This window comes from Raphanus sativus, chromosome 6, assembly GCF_000801105.2.
Source record: "Raphanus sativus cultivar WK10039 chromosome 6, ASM80110v3, whole genome shotgun sequence".
Classification (NCBI taxonomy): Eukaryota; Viridiplantae; Streptophyta; class Magnoliopsida; order Brassicales; family Brassicaceae; genus Raphanus; species Raphanus sativus.
In genome coordinates this window covers 24,642,057-24,658,249 of record NC_079516.1, presented here as the reverse complement: position 1 = coordinate 24,658,249, position 16,193 = coordinate 24,642,057, and the positions used below count along the sequence as shown (strand labels likewise).

At 25.5% G+C, this 16,193-nt stretch overlaps 1 long non-coding RNA gene across 1 annotated transcript; it reads right to left on the bottom strand.

Annotated features, from left to right (window-relative positions):
* Window positions 1-912: 912 nt before the first annotated feature.
* Window positions 913-2,212, bottom strand: LOC130496192 (uncharacterized). Its single transcript, XR_008935257.1, has 3 exons — window positions 1,988-2,212; window positions 1,575-1,633; window positions 913-1,442 (listed from the first exon to the last, which is right to left on the bottom strand). It is a non-coding gene; the product is annotated as an uncharacterized LOC130496192 (long non-coding RNA).
* Between the last annotated feature and the right edge of the window lie 13,981 nt (window positions 2,213-16,193).

Below are 16,193 nucleotides of genomic sequence, written 5' to 3'. Positions count from 1 at the left end.
ACTATAAAACTGTTATATTGATTTATATTTAAAATATCTAATTCAAAATTAAAAACCTAAAAATACATGTATAATATAGTTTTACCGAACATAAATCTGGATATAAAATACATATATGAGACGGATTATATAAATACATATACAAGACGTATTATATAAATGTGATTATATAAAATTTTCATCAAACATAAACCCGCGCTTTGAAAGCGCGGGTCAAAATCTAGTTAGATATCTTAAATCATCTTGCACCTAATAACACTTTATCTTAATCTCAATACAAATTCTTCTTCCTCAACCTCTTAAAACCACCGATGACAGTCACGTCTTCATCTTAGGTTTATGGGAATGATTCTTTTGTGGTATGTAGTTGGGATTGAGAAATCTCCTAAACTGTAGCAACAAATATCCACTTGCTATGTTTTCTTTTGTTTTAGAGTTGATTACACTCTAGGCCACTTTATGATTTTTCCTTACACTCAGAGCCACATCCTACATGTGAGGCACATTTATGTGGGTCCAAGATGATATATGGACAACTATGCCCTTGATGACTGAATGCGTTGTGTTTGGTTAGGAAACACCGGTTCTGATTGAGGAATTGGTTTACGACATCACGTGTTCGAACTTTTTGTGTATGTTTCGAATTATTTGAAATCATTATTTTATTTTTTGAACAAAGATTTTGATTATATTGTGGATGCGGACGATAAAGATTTTGGCTATATTATGGATGTGGATGTCTGACCATAAATAAAGAACAAGGGATATCTCTTAAATTTTGGGATTGGAAATCAAAGTTTAATATAGTGTATAGAGCAGTTACTTAAAAACTAAGCATGATTAAGAAACTTTAACATATTGAAAAACTGTGGATGTGGAGGCTAATGTATCCACTATCTCAAAGATGAACAAGTTGATAAGTTCAAACCAATAACATCCACGTACAAGTTCAGGAAAAATAAAACAAAGTTTATGGAGGAAAAAAAGAAAGTTTATGGAAAACGAAGATTGTGGACATTAATACAAAAGATGGAGAATACATGGATAGAAAAACAAAAGTTGTGGACAAGGATTTGTATATGAAAATTTATCTATAAAGTTGTATCCACATCCACAAAACAAGTGTAGTCAAATCTATCATCTTCCTCCAATAGATAGAGAGAGAGAGAGAAAGAAAGCTTGAGATAATTGTCACTAGAACTTCTGAGTTTACTCAGGAAGAACAACTCGAGGTGCAATCGTTGAGTTGTACACTTACCACCTCGGTCCGGGAAGCTGCTCCTCAGTCCACACGCCGCTGGCAATCGTCTGGTTTGTCTTCTGTCGATTTGACAAGGATGATATGTGCTTACTTAGCTTCAATGGAGTCCATGGTGCATGTGAAGGGTTTGTTATCTTCTCCCAAGCCAGAAATCACTGGTTGTCATAAATGAGGACCATATCTGAAACAAACAAAAAATCTAAGTCATGATCCAGAGATAAACTAAGCAATCTCAGTCCAAAACCAAAATAAAAGTTCCACATGTTGCAAGAAGCAGATAAACTTAGGTAAGAAAACAGCACAAAGCAGTGACCTCTCTTTCCAAAGCTGGTACAACTTATGACGAAAAACCAAGATCTATTAGGTTGTTTCCTAATAGAACATGAAAACAGAGAAGCATAAGTCTATGTACGAAACAAGGGAACATAATCCAAAATAAAAGATGAAATCAAAACTTCACAAATCTAAACATTGAAAGCATAATTTTGGATTCAAAAAAGGAAAAAAATTGAAACTTCACAAATCTAAACAGTTAAGCATAAGTTTGGGTACGAAGGGACAATATCAAAAAAAAAAATATTGAAACTACACAAATCTGGGTTTTTAGATTCAAATTGACACTGTAAACCAACGAAATCAGAATCAAAACTTCACAAATCTATAGATGGATAAAGAGCTTGGAACCAGAATCCAAACCAAAAAGGCATGGATTTTGAAGAAATTAACCTCGCATTTCTGAGAACCAGAATGATAAAGATGGTGTGTTTGGGAAGACGGAGAAAGTCAGAGTGTTTGTGAGAATCTAGGGTTCTTAGAAATTGTCACAAGAGAGATGGTTTGAGAGAGATTTAGTATTTTAAAATTTGAAAATAGATATTTTGAAAGGGTTTGGAGATTGGTAAAAGAGGGGTTTGGTATGATTTGGTAAACGAGTTGGTTCAATTTTCACCTTTTCCTTTAGTCAGAGGACATATATGTCTTTCATTCACCAAAAAGGTTGTCACAAGTGGAATGTGTCTCAGGATGAAATAGCAAAGTCATAAAGTGTGTTAGAATGTAAAAAAAATCTTTGTTTTATGAGTATTTGTCTGGTGTTTATATTTTTTTCCTGAAGCCACTCTCATGTCGTCGGTTCAGACAAAGGAAGTATCACAGTGACACAAACAAAAGCTCTCGTACCGTTACTAATTGACTATTTATCAGAATCCTACAAAATTTGAAAATGTGGCCATTAGTTCTGTATGTTACATCAATGAAAAAATAAAACATACAGCAAAAAAGTAATAAAACTATGTTTGTTTAGTCATGTTTAATAATTATTTTTTGTCATCTTATTAATTAGTTAATAATATTAATTAATTATTTAAAATTTCGGTTTTGAATTAATGAGTTTAAAAAATTGTTTGTTTAAGTATGTTTTATAATTTTGTATTTGAAAACGATAATAAATGCTAAAAATTAGGATTAGGTAGTTTATCATTTGCATTAAATTGAATTTAATTAGTTATTTTAGTTTAGAATCTAGTTAGGAAATAAGTTATTGAATTAGGAAAATACAGATGATACTTAATTTTAGATCTATTAACTATTACAATGGCATTGGATTGTAAATATTGTGCAAGTGAAATGGTTAATTTCATTTTGTACTTCTATTTTAATAAATTAGATGATCATAAATCGTATGAATATGAAGTCTCATTAATAAATATTTATATTATATATATCATTTATATTAAATTAGCTACTATCTAAAATATATATAAATATGTTATTTCAAAATCTGCATTGAAAAATTATCGAGATCTTAATATTTTAATTTTGAAATTTGTATTGAAAAATCTCACATTAAAAATTTTGTGATTAACGGTTTAAATTTTTGTTTCAACAAATATACAAATTAAAATCATATGAGTAGGAAGTGTCAATAATAAATATTTATATATATATATATATCCATATCACTAAAGTTTAATTATATCTATATATATAAAGTTAACAATTCTGGCAGCTCCTGCGTCCACGTCGATCAAGAGGGTGGGGGATTTTTTGACACATGTTGCGTGATGATACGTCTGTGCATTTCACGCATGTTTCTTTGGTCCGCGCGCGTCATATTTCTTTTGTGCGAGTCCCCTGCTTCTTTTGGTCGACACGTGTTTCTTTCTTTGAGTTTAACCAAACTTTTCAAAACTAGGCCCACTTCACTGCACACCATTTCATTTAATTTCTGGCACGTCAAGTTTTGTGGTGGGCTTACGAGACCATTTGTGCGTTGGGTTTGTGCGAAGGATTGATATTTTTTGAGTGAGTTGGTGATAATTTTGTTTCATAGTACATAACTACATATTCTAAGCCAGCGTGAGTGTATATTTTATTTTATGACAAACACGAGTCTTAATTTAAATGCATATTTTTGCTGAAATTTGTTTTAACAAGTTATGTATGTATAAAAGGAATTATATCTTAAATAAATGGTCTAATAAATATAGTAAAATTCTATAAATATGCAATAAATTAATAATATATAAGAATGTTAAATCGGTTATGTGGATAATAATGTTTATTTAAAAACATATAAAAAGTTAACAATTCTGGCAGTTCATGCGTCCACGTCGATCAAGAGGGTGGGGGATTTTTTGACACGTGTTGCGTGATGATACGTCTGTGCATTTCACGCATGTTTCTTTGGTCCGTGCGCGTCATATTTCTTTTGTGCGCGTTCCCTGTTTCTTTTGGTCGTGCACGACACGTGTTTCTTCCTTTGAGTTTAACCAATCTTTTCAAAACTAGGCCCACTTCACTGCACACCATTTCATTTAATTTCTGGCACGTCAAGTTTTGTGGTGGGCTTACGAGACCATTTGTGTGTTGGGTTTTTGCGAAGGATTGATATTTTTTGAATGAGTTGGTGATAATTTTGTTTCATAGTACATAACTACATATTCTAAGCCAGCGTGAGTGTATATTTTATTTTATGACAATCACGAGTCTTAATTTAAATGCATATTTTTGCTGAAATTTGTTTTAACAAGTTATGTATGTATAAAAGGAATTCTATCTTAAATAAATGGTCTAATAAATATAGTAAAATTCTATAAATATGCAATAAATTAATAATATATAAGAATGTTAAATCGGTTATGTGGATAATAATGTTTATTTAAAAACATATAAAATATTCATTCATCATGACCAAAAAACCCATTCTACTTACTATCTATTAAAAAAAAGTTGAGAAAACATTTAATAAAATGTATAACAGTTACAATCATGAAAAAAATTTTCATGATAATACAAAATTATGATGTCTAACATGACTAATAAAAATCTAAACTAAGACAGACACATATCTTTTATGAAAATGTTTTTCATTAAAAAAACACAATAAAAATATTTAGTTAAAACGAAAAATATTTTTTAGTACAAAAAATAATATTTTTTCTTTTTTTTTGTCAAAAATCTACAAAGATATTCTATGAAGTAAAATAAACAAATATTTTTTACGTAATAAAGAAAAAACAAAAAAAACTATAGCGTGAAAACCTCACTTCACATATTTGAAGTAAAGTGCAAAACGATGCGTAAGATGTAAAAATTCCAACATAAATAAAAAGTTTTAACTCAATCAAAATATTTTGAAAAAATTCAAACAAAAAAACGACGTGCAAATTGTTGGTTCTATCATCAAACTATTTGTTCAATTCTATTTACAGTAAATAATAGTGAAGAAAATCTATTAATTATATTTTTCCTAACCTTTACTGTTTCAGAAGAGGACTTCAAAATATCAAAACGTGACATGAGAAACAAAAACTTATAAATAAGATATTTTTGAAAATGTGTCTTTAGTGGTGGTAAAAATGAATAATAGTACCTTCAAAGTGGTATTTTTTGAAAATTCTCCTTAAATATTTTAAATTTAATTTAGTATCCACCTTATGAATTTAGCAATCGCTTTAACTAAATGATGAAAAATTAAACATTAAACTTATAAAAAGTTATTGGAGCTTTATTTCTATTTTTAGGAATCTGGTTCCATATAGATAAATCAGCTTAGAGCGTAACTTTAATCATTTCCTTTTACGAGTTCAGAGATTTTGGGTTTAATTGGTGACCAAAGAATAAAAAGGAATAGCATTCTTTACTATTCATAATTTATTTTACAAAAAAAAACATAATGTAGAATAACCCGATAATAAACAAAAAATAACAGAAATGAAATTAAATAACTTATAATAAAATACAGATTAAAATATACTTTTGGAACATAATAAAAATAAAATACAATTTCATTAATAATTGTAACAATCGTCTTAGAAACAAACAAATTCAACCGAAAATATTACTTTTGTATAAAAGTTACAAAATAATTTTCATACAAAACTAAAAAAATCATTTAAACTAAATACAAATGTTAAAATAAAATATATTAGAACAAATTTCCGTGGGAAGCACCGATTTACCTTATTTAATATCATAATTTAATGGTACTTGCTTATTTTTTCTAAGAATTATTTATCAAAAATCTATTAAAACTGTATTAAAATCTATTCAATTCAAGAAAATAAAATATTGTGAACAAATTAAAATATTTATATTTTAATGAATTACTAAAATATAATAACAAATATATTTTTTCTAAAAAAGAAGAAATAGTAAAATTTGTAGTAAAATAGTGAAAATGAAAAATAAAATAAACTAACAATTTATCAAAGTTTAAAATATATTTATATTGTTTCGTCAATTTGCATACCCGCCCGTAGGGCGGGTCCAACCCTAGTACCATATAAAGTAAATAAAATGATTATTTTGATTTATTTACCAAAAACATGATTGTAAATAAAAAAAATGTATTGGTTTTTATTTATATGCTTACTCTAATGTATATACTTTTATGTATACAAATTCTTTTTTAAATATGTGATTTCTAATATGTTATTTGATCTTGACAATTCCAGAAATACACTTCTTCAAATCGAAGAGATTTTTAATACTGGAAGCACTATACATATTATTTCATTCAGATTAAATATTTTAGTCTTGATTTTTATTCCTAAAAAGCTTATAATGAAATATCATAACAACATTCCAATTATCTTCTTTGAGTTTGTTCGAAGAATGAGAAATTTGATCATTCGTCTAATATTTGTTTCTCCCTAATATTCTATATAGTTATTATAATATTAATAATGAAAGATTTGAACTATTAGTTATAAATTTTCTGATTTAACATTTAAAAAATCAAATAGTTCTTAATTTATACAATAGTTACATACAATAGAGTAGTAAAGTATTGTATATATTAGGTAGACATAAGTATTGTATATATTAGGTAGACATATACTAGAATGGTAAAGTATTATATACATATATATATATATATTAAAAACAAAAAAATAAGAAAAAAGTAAATAAAAACAAATAAGAAAAACAAAACGATGAACTAATATCCCCAAAGAACCAGCGGGTTTGGACTAGTGGCGATTCAGAGATAACCCCAATATGGCGAACTCGCAGTTCAATTTTCGCTGCCCATCCGGGCTGCCTTAAATGGTAAGAATACATGACTGCTACGGATCTCGTGAGATTAGTCGGTTGACCTCGGTCGTCGCATCTCTGCGGTTATCAAATAAAGTATATATCACCAGAGCCGCATCCTATAGCACCACATGATACTCTGCTTCTTCACCCTCCTCAGAATTACAACTATCGTGGCTTTCCTCATTTCGTGGCTTCAGCTGATGGGAAGCTTCTAAACTTATGTATGACAGTGCCCTTGTGGATGTATGAGATTAGTGAGTATACATGAATTGACAGAATAAAACATGGGAATATAAAACTTTGGTGTACCTGTTCATCAATCAAAGGGCTATGCAGAGGTTGTTGAAGCCAAACGGTGGGATGTTTTTGATGGTGGATATAATAGGCGAGCAATGAAAGCGGTGAGGATATTATATATGGTGAGCCAGAGGGAATATGAAGAGTTGTACCATTCATATGTTAATTTATGGTTTTGATGGGTGAATATAGAGGACGATTATTCTGCAAAAGAAAAAATATATAGAGGACGATTATCGTTACGAAGAGCTTCTTAACGGCTTCGTTAGATTTTCTTTTGGTGATAATGAGGACGAGGAAGATGAAAAAATAGATCACTATGGATGTAGAAAGGAATGTGAATATATTTTGTGGGCTTTTTTGGGCTTTGACGGAAATGAAAAAGCATGGTATTTAATCGACTACTAGATTTTGACCCGCCCTTTTAGAGGGCGGAACAATCGTTTTTGCTTTAAATTTATGATTTTTTTATAAGTATGTTTAGGCATGAGTATCCGGGTTGAGATTGATTGTCGTTAATAATTTTGGTTTGGTCCGACATATATATATCAACTACGATAACGTACAGTCTTAATGTGTGGTATACGATTGATTGTTTTTTATTCGTTTTAGGGGCACGATAGAATTATGAGCTATATCCGGTTATAACTTATATAAAGTATTGATTTTTAATATTTGATATATTGACTAAAATTTTTAAAATTTTATAAACATTAAATAATATTAGGGTAACTATGTATAAACTTTTTGCTGATATTGTTTTTATATAAAATAAATATAAGTACAATCGACTGTTTATTTATAAAAAAATATGGTCATAAAAAGTGATATTGTATAATAAAGATGGTATGTGTAAGAAAATATGCTTAACAAAAAAAATATATAAGAGAAACATATAAAAATACAAAATATAAATGCGAACGATTATTCAAGCCATTAATTTGGGCTTCTACATCATATACACGATCCAAGCCCAACACAAATATACTGACAAAAACAATCACATTGTTTACTTTTTTTTTTCCTTTCTTTTCTTCAATTTTCAAACAACATTCGGTCTTAGAAAAAAAATCATAAATTATATACTACACATATCATATTTATGTTATTAAATGTAACTTAGGAATAAAGTGTGATTTTTTACGTTATAGGTTAACATACTTTTTATCTTAACCTTAACTATTCTTCAACATTATTTTACAATGCTCATAATATTAATTCTTTATAATGTTTATTTTATAAATAAATAACATAACAATTACTATTATCAAGTAAAATGTTTTAGTTTTAATTTAAAATATATATGGTATATTTCTATTCAAGAAAAATAATAATAATGTTCATATCTTATATTTTCAATTGATTTTTGATGCTGAAGGGAATTAAAATGGGCCAAAGTATTTTATTATTAATGTTGAACAAATGTAAAACAACTGAATATGAAATACAATCTTTCTATTCGAGAACAGTTTCAAAAGTTGGAGACTTTTCTTTCTTCCGCAAACAACCGACTGAGAATTTAATATTTGCTATATAATAACACCTAGACAGGGGAGATCAGTTGTTAACTTGTTACTGATAATAACAGTGTAATCTTTGCTATATAACTAACCAACCAAATCTAAAAATGAAGAAGGAAGAACACAGATCTCAGAAAAAAAGCTTGAGATTAATGACTTATTCCGCTAAATATTTGACAAAATAAAAATGCCAAAAAAGCCAAAATATCTACTTTTTTCTTTCTATTTGAAAAAAATGCAAAATATGTAACGCTGTGGAATAGATTAAGGGAATAATAGGATTTTAGTTTGAATAAACAACATTAATATTTTATTAAAAGCAGTTGTCCTGTTGTAATATTAGAAGAAAAGCAAGGGATTTTTTTTATAAAAAAAAGATCTCATGATTTAATATATTAAATGAAAAAAAACATAACTTAAAAATAATGTAGTAGCATAAAGATGTAAATACTTTTAAACTCTAAGGTTACCTAAAAAGACAATTTGGTTTTAATAGTATAGATATACAATAATTAGATATCTCACATATTTGACCAATATTTACAAAAAAAATCCAAATAATATATTTTCATATTCCATGTCAAATTTTGACCATGATTTTAAAAAATTTATTTCCAAATGCTTTAAGAAAAAAAATTATTTCCAGTTCATCCTACATTTATGACAATTTGAATCTAACTGGATAGTTTTTAATAATCCCATTTTAATACGAATTTTCCACATTGCCAACAACAATACTATAATCAAAAGAAATAAAATTAATAATATACGCTTTCAAGATATATAATTAATATACAGAAATATATTTCTTTCTTTAATAACTGAAATTTAAGATATACTCAGTATTGATACAACATAATCAAACCTATCGCAACATCTTTCATCATCACTCCTCAAAATACATAAAATATGGCTTCTATATAGCAACTCAAAAAAAAAAAACTCTCAAATCTGATAGAGGTGAAGCCATTAAAGTCGTGATGACGTACACATGTTAAAGTACTCAAGAACTGTTCCCGGACTTCTAATCTTGGAGATTGATGCCCCCATCTACTTTGACAGAAAAGATGGAAACCCAAATCAAAACTTAGAACAGAAATTCTTTATACAATCAATTCACATGAAAAAAATATGGTTAACACAAGTTACGTTAGATGGCATTCAAAAAATATAGTATATAGTTAGAGGTTTTTAACAGCATGAACAATCACATATATACATCCTTAGTCCATCACTATTAAGATCGAAGAAATACTAACTACTAACTTGTAAGTTTTGATCAGTCAAAATATTTGTTAAAAGTCTTGTATTTTAACTTCCTATATATTAGGTTGAATTCAAACATACATACCTCAACATTAGCGCATCTGTGGTAGTTTTTGGTCAACGTCTCCGCTGTATGTTTGCCCTCATCGTAACAACTCGTAAAACTTGTTCCTAGGGTGTCATTCTCAACTACACAAGACAACATAATTTCACGCTACTTAGAGTAGTATTTAAACGTAAGTGGTTCTATAATCATACACTAATTTTTTTTACCATCACTGTAAATACCAAAAAGGACAAACATAAAATAACCTCTTTAAATTAATAATATATAAATTAATATCTCTATAAATTAATATAATTTCATAGTCCTAAATTGATTTTTTGGTTCAAAAAGTATTTCTATAAATTAATAATCTCTATAAATTAATAAAAAATTATAGTTTTAGTGTAGTCCCAACATTATTAATTTATAGAGGTTTCACTGTAGTTAAATACCACGAAAAAATAAATACTATAACTTACTTTAGTTTAGTCCCAACCCAGAACATTTTCTTTGAAATATCATTCTTATACTTTTCCTCTTCATCTTCTTTTGGTTAGGCATCTATCATTCACGTTAGTTTAGTCCCTGCACAAACAAAAAAACAAACAAACACTAATTATTAGCTTACTTGATGATGAACAAATAATTAGAATACAAAGAAAGAAAAAAAAAGAAAATTAAGAACTCAACAAAAAAAAAACAGACAGAGAACGAAGATGGTTGACTAAAAAAAACGATTCAATGACTATTTATAGAGTAAGTAGTCGGCTAGTTAGATTGGTAGGTTAGATAAGAAGAGAATTCAAAAGTATTTTGATGATCAAGTTTAATCGAAATCTTTCAGGTTTGGTATTTACGGATTCGATTATAGGATATTCTGATTTATTTTCCTAAACTAAATATATTGTTAAAACATTTATTTATTAGTTTCCTGAAATTTTCTCTTCTCAAAATTCAATAAAATCGGTAGATTGATTATATGTTGGATATTCTCGAAATTTGATTATAGGATATTAATTAAAATATTAAATAATGAACAAAAAACAATTTAAAAATAATGGTCAAGATTTGTCACACAAAATTTGGGAACCGTTTCTTGTTTTATTTTTTGTTAGAAAAAACACTTTAATAAAAAGCTTAGATTAAAACATAATGCAGTGGCATTCCTTTGTAAATACTTTCAAAAACCAAGGGCACCTCAAAAAAGGGCTTTGTGTTTTAATAGTATAGATTCCCTCCGTTTCATATTACTTGTCGTTTTAGGTTTATGCACACATATTAAGAAAACATTTAATTTTACATATTTTCAAAATAAAAACATTATTACCAATACACCTAACCATATATCAACTAATAGGAAAATAGAGTAGAAAATATTTTCAATAAATTTTGCATTGAAAACCGAAAAAAACACTTATTTTGAAACAAAAATTCTACTCTTAAACGACAAGTAATTTGAAACGGAAGGTGTAGTGATTAACCTGCCCTACGGGCGGGATATGCGAATAAATAGAGAATAGTATATTCTAAATATTTATTTATTCTTAACAAAAAATAGCATTAATTTATATTTATACCAGAAATATATAATTCCTAATTCCTTTGATATATATATATATATATATATATATATATTTCTAATTCCTTTGAAAATATATATTTGAACTGAATTTGGTTTGTATATATCTGCTTATACGGAAAATAGGGCTATAAACTTTTGTTTATTCGGTTTATTTCTGTGTATTCGGTTTAGTTGGTTGATATGTTCTATTCAGTCGGTCTTTGCTTGCCAAAGGAACCATAAACCGATTAAAAATTTAATATTGAGTGATTGTTTTATAGTTACAACCAAATGCTAAACAGAAAAATGATATTTTTGACTCGTTCACTTTTGTTTGTTTAGGTTTTTACTTCATGTCCATCGCTAAAAACCAGCATCGTTGAAGAATAAGAAGGTTCTTGTTTGCTACTGGCAATTTTGGAGAAAATGTCAATGTTAAGGAGAAAGTTTGTGATCTTCTGTTTGCTAGAAATATTTAAATCTCGTTGCATGTGAAATAAACAGACATGTTTAAACTAATCCCCTTAGCCACAAGTGTAAGATATCCTTAGGTTTGTACAATCTTTCAAAGCACATAATTTGAACGTATTAGTATTTTATTTTCTGGAAGAAAGATGGGTGCCCCTTATGCTAATGATCCGAGGTAGTGTATTTGAGGTTGAGTTATTAGGGATTGTTTGATCGTGGGACGACAATGAATCCCACAAATATTTTGTATGTTTCCAGCTATTGAGATTCACTCAATTTAAAAAAAAAAACATGAATCTTCTGTTGAAAATTTTGACATTTTATCTTGTCCATTTAATATTCATTTAAAGCTCCGGATAGAGTTTACATTGGAATTATAAATGTGAACTGATGTAGATTTTATTCATTGTGCTCTTATCATATCCTGATTTTCACGTACTCTTCCTAATTTGCCTTCACTCGTATACTCATATCTATGGGCACTATTTTTGATTTTCAAATGTTAACTATATAAGTATTCTTTTGGACGTTGCTTTTTAATTTTATGTTTCTATGAATATAGGACTGTTTAATTGAATGATTTGCCTAGTAATAAAGTTTAATATTTTAGGTTAAAATTATTGTATTGTAATATTGATGTTAACATTTTTTTTGCGATGTTTGAATTTTTATTGTTGTTCGTGTGCTTATCCTAAGTGATATTAGTGTTTAACCATTTATTTTTTTCTGAAAATAGAAAATAATGACACAAAGAGTAACATATATTAAAATATATCTAATTAGACATATTGTATATTTACACATATTTCCTTACTATAAATTTTCATACATATGTTAATGTAGTTTTTCATTTCTTATGTTATATTTTTATTTATTTAGTTATTTTTATATTTTATATTTATTTATTCTAATTTTCTTGGGTTTATATTAAATGTTAAATATTACGATAGATTTTAAATGTAATATTTTTATTTCTTTTATTGTTTATTTACTTATTATTTATTTTATTATACATTTTTCAGATATATGTTTCATGTTTGTTCTAATTTCCTATATTATTATATATTGTAATAATAATTATCTATTTATTATATTTTACATTTACTTATCTAATATTACAATATATTTAATATAATCATTATATTTTATATATGTAATTTACTTATTATTATTTACTATACATTTTTTGGATAGGTGTTTATTTATTTCATTTTAATGTAATATTTTGTATCTTATATAGTAATAATTACTTATTATATTTTTCTTATATTGTATATTTACCTCATAATATTACGATATATGTTAGTGTGTAGTATTTCTATTTCTATATTATATATTTACTTAATTATTTTTTCATATATTGTATATTTACCTGTAAAATATTTGGAAATAATAAAAATGTAAAATTACATACTTTCAGATAGATGTTTAATGTATTTTTTACTTCTTATATCATATATTTTTTATTATTATTTTCTATATATATTACTTATTCTATTTTTTTTTGCTTTATATGAAATTGTATTATTGCAATAAATGTTTAATCTAATATTTCTATTTTTTTATAGTGTATATTTATTATTATTTTGAAAAACATTTTCCAGATATATGTTTAATGTAGTTTTTCTATTTCTTATATTTTATATTTACTAGTCGATTTAGTTATCATTTAGGTAATATTGGATTGCATTTATTTCTCTGAATTCAATTATAATATTTTTATCTAAATAATATTAAAATTTTGATTAATTTTTTATTTGCATTTAGGTTGCTTGTTGCCTTCCTAATTTTAATATAATCTATTATTTAGATATAAGATTTGCATTTAGGCTGATTGTTGCTTTCCTTAATTTAATTAAATCTATTTATTTTAGATATAAGGTTGATTAGTCGAGTCACTAATATTGTGAGTATATTGAGTTACATATATTTGTGAGTATATCGACTCCGTTTTGCAAAAATCCAATTGATAATTAATAATATATATATATATATATTAACATATTTATGTTGAATCAAATTAAATTTATTTATCGTTTAAATGTGCATGTATGATCATAATATTTATCAAATTAATATGTTCATTTTAATAATTTTTAGAAAATAATATATGATCAAAAGAAAGTTACAAACATAAGTAACTGATACATTTTTTAGAAGCTCAATGAATATATATCAATATTTAGAATAATTAAAATATTTATAATGTAAATATTTTATGTCTTAGATTTATTGAAAGGTAAACCAAAATTTATTTTAAATAATTTAAAAATGAGAATTCAATTTATAACTTTGATATTTCAATTATGTTATATTAGGAAAATATATAATTGTAATAATGAAAAATATAATATATCTACCTCATTAAAGTATATAGTGTTATGTTATTTAAAATATTTTTATAATTATTTGATCAAAAGATGTTTATTTTTAAAATGATAGTTTTTAATATCTCTTGAAAATAAGAAGTAATAAATTATGAATTGTATTTGAGAAATCATATTATATAAGTGAAATACAATTAATATATATTTTTCTGTAATTGAAAGATATTATAGTCAACTAAATATATGAAAAATATATAAAACATTTTTAATAATACTAATTATAAACTATTTTTAGTCAATTAAACATATATCAGTTTATGTTACTTAATTTTTTATGTAATCATCTAAGAGATTAGATAGATATATCAAAATAATACTATTACTTTGAAAAATATATTTTGTATTGTTTAAAATTATGTTTTAAAAATAAATAATATTTCTTTTTCTAAATATCCAGATTATCTTTCTGAATTTTATTTTTATGAAATCACATTACATACAAATATATATTTTTCATCTAAGAACAATAAATATAAATTAAGTATTTTATTACTTCAAAAGTATATTTTATGTTACTTTAAAATATTTTTAAAATAGAATATTACTATCTTGTGAAATTTCCTTTTAATGAAATCATATTACATATACAATATTTTTGCTTTTTAAAATTTATAATTTTTTCCTTTTCTAATATATATGTTATATGGAAAATTCAAAAAAAAGAAACTAAAAAAAAAACAATAATGGTATTTAAATGTAATATTTTTAACTCATTGAGGGTATCAATGTAATCAACCATCGTGAGAGTTAACGTAAACGCGACACGTAGAAAACTGACTTCTCAAATAATATATAGAGATCACATTACATACAAATATATATTTTTCATCTAAGAAAAATAAATATAAATTAAGTATTTTATTACTTCAAAAGTATATTTTATGTTATTTAAAAATATTTTGAAAATAGAATATTACTATCTTGTGAATTTCCTTTTTAATGAAATCGTATTACATATACATATATTTTCGACTTAAGATTTATAATTTTTTCCTTTTTAAATATATGTTATATGGAAAATTCAAAAAAAGGAAACTAAATAAAAAAAACAACAATAGTATTTAAATGTATTATTTAACTCATTGAGGGTATCAATGTAATCAACCATCGTGAGAGTTAATGTAAACGCGACACGTAGGAAACTGACTTCTCAAAATAATATTATAGAGATATATATTTAGATATATGTTTTAACTTAGTTTTTAACTGTAGAAACTGAGGACACTCATGTCTGGAGATGAAGAAAACTATAGCCATATGGAAAAATATTTAACGTAATATTTCTATTTTAATACTATATTTTCTGTTTTTCTTATACTCGTTAATTTACATATAAAAATATTTTGAAATAACTAAAATTAAAACCTATACATTTTCTTAGATAGATGTTTAATGTAGTTTTTTCATTTCTTATATTGTATATTTACTTATTATTTTTTAAATATTTATATTTACTTATTATAATATTATAATAGATTTTTTAATGTAATATTTTTATTTATTATATTTTTATTTACTGATTATTTATTTTACTATATATTTTCATATAGATGTTTAATTTAATTTTTATATCTTATATTGTCTATACATTTTTTCTTATATTGCCTATACATTTTTCAAATAGATGTTTAATGTATATTTTTCTATTTTTTATATTTTATATTAACTTATTTTTTTATATTGTAGGATTAGGTATTCTAATTTTCGCTTTTATATCATATTGAAATATTACGATAGTTGTTTAATTTAATATTTCTAATTCTTATATTGTATATTTACTTATTGTTTTTATTATAAAACGTTTCATATAGATACTAATGTAGTTTTTCTATTCTTATATTGTATA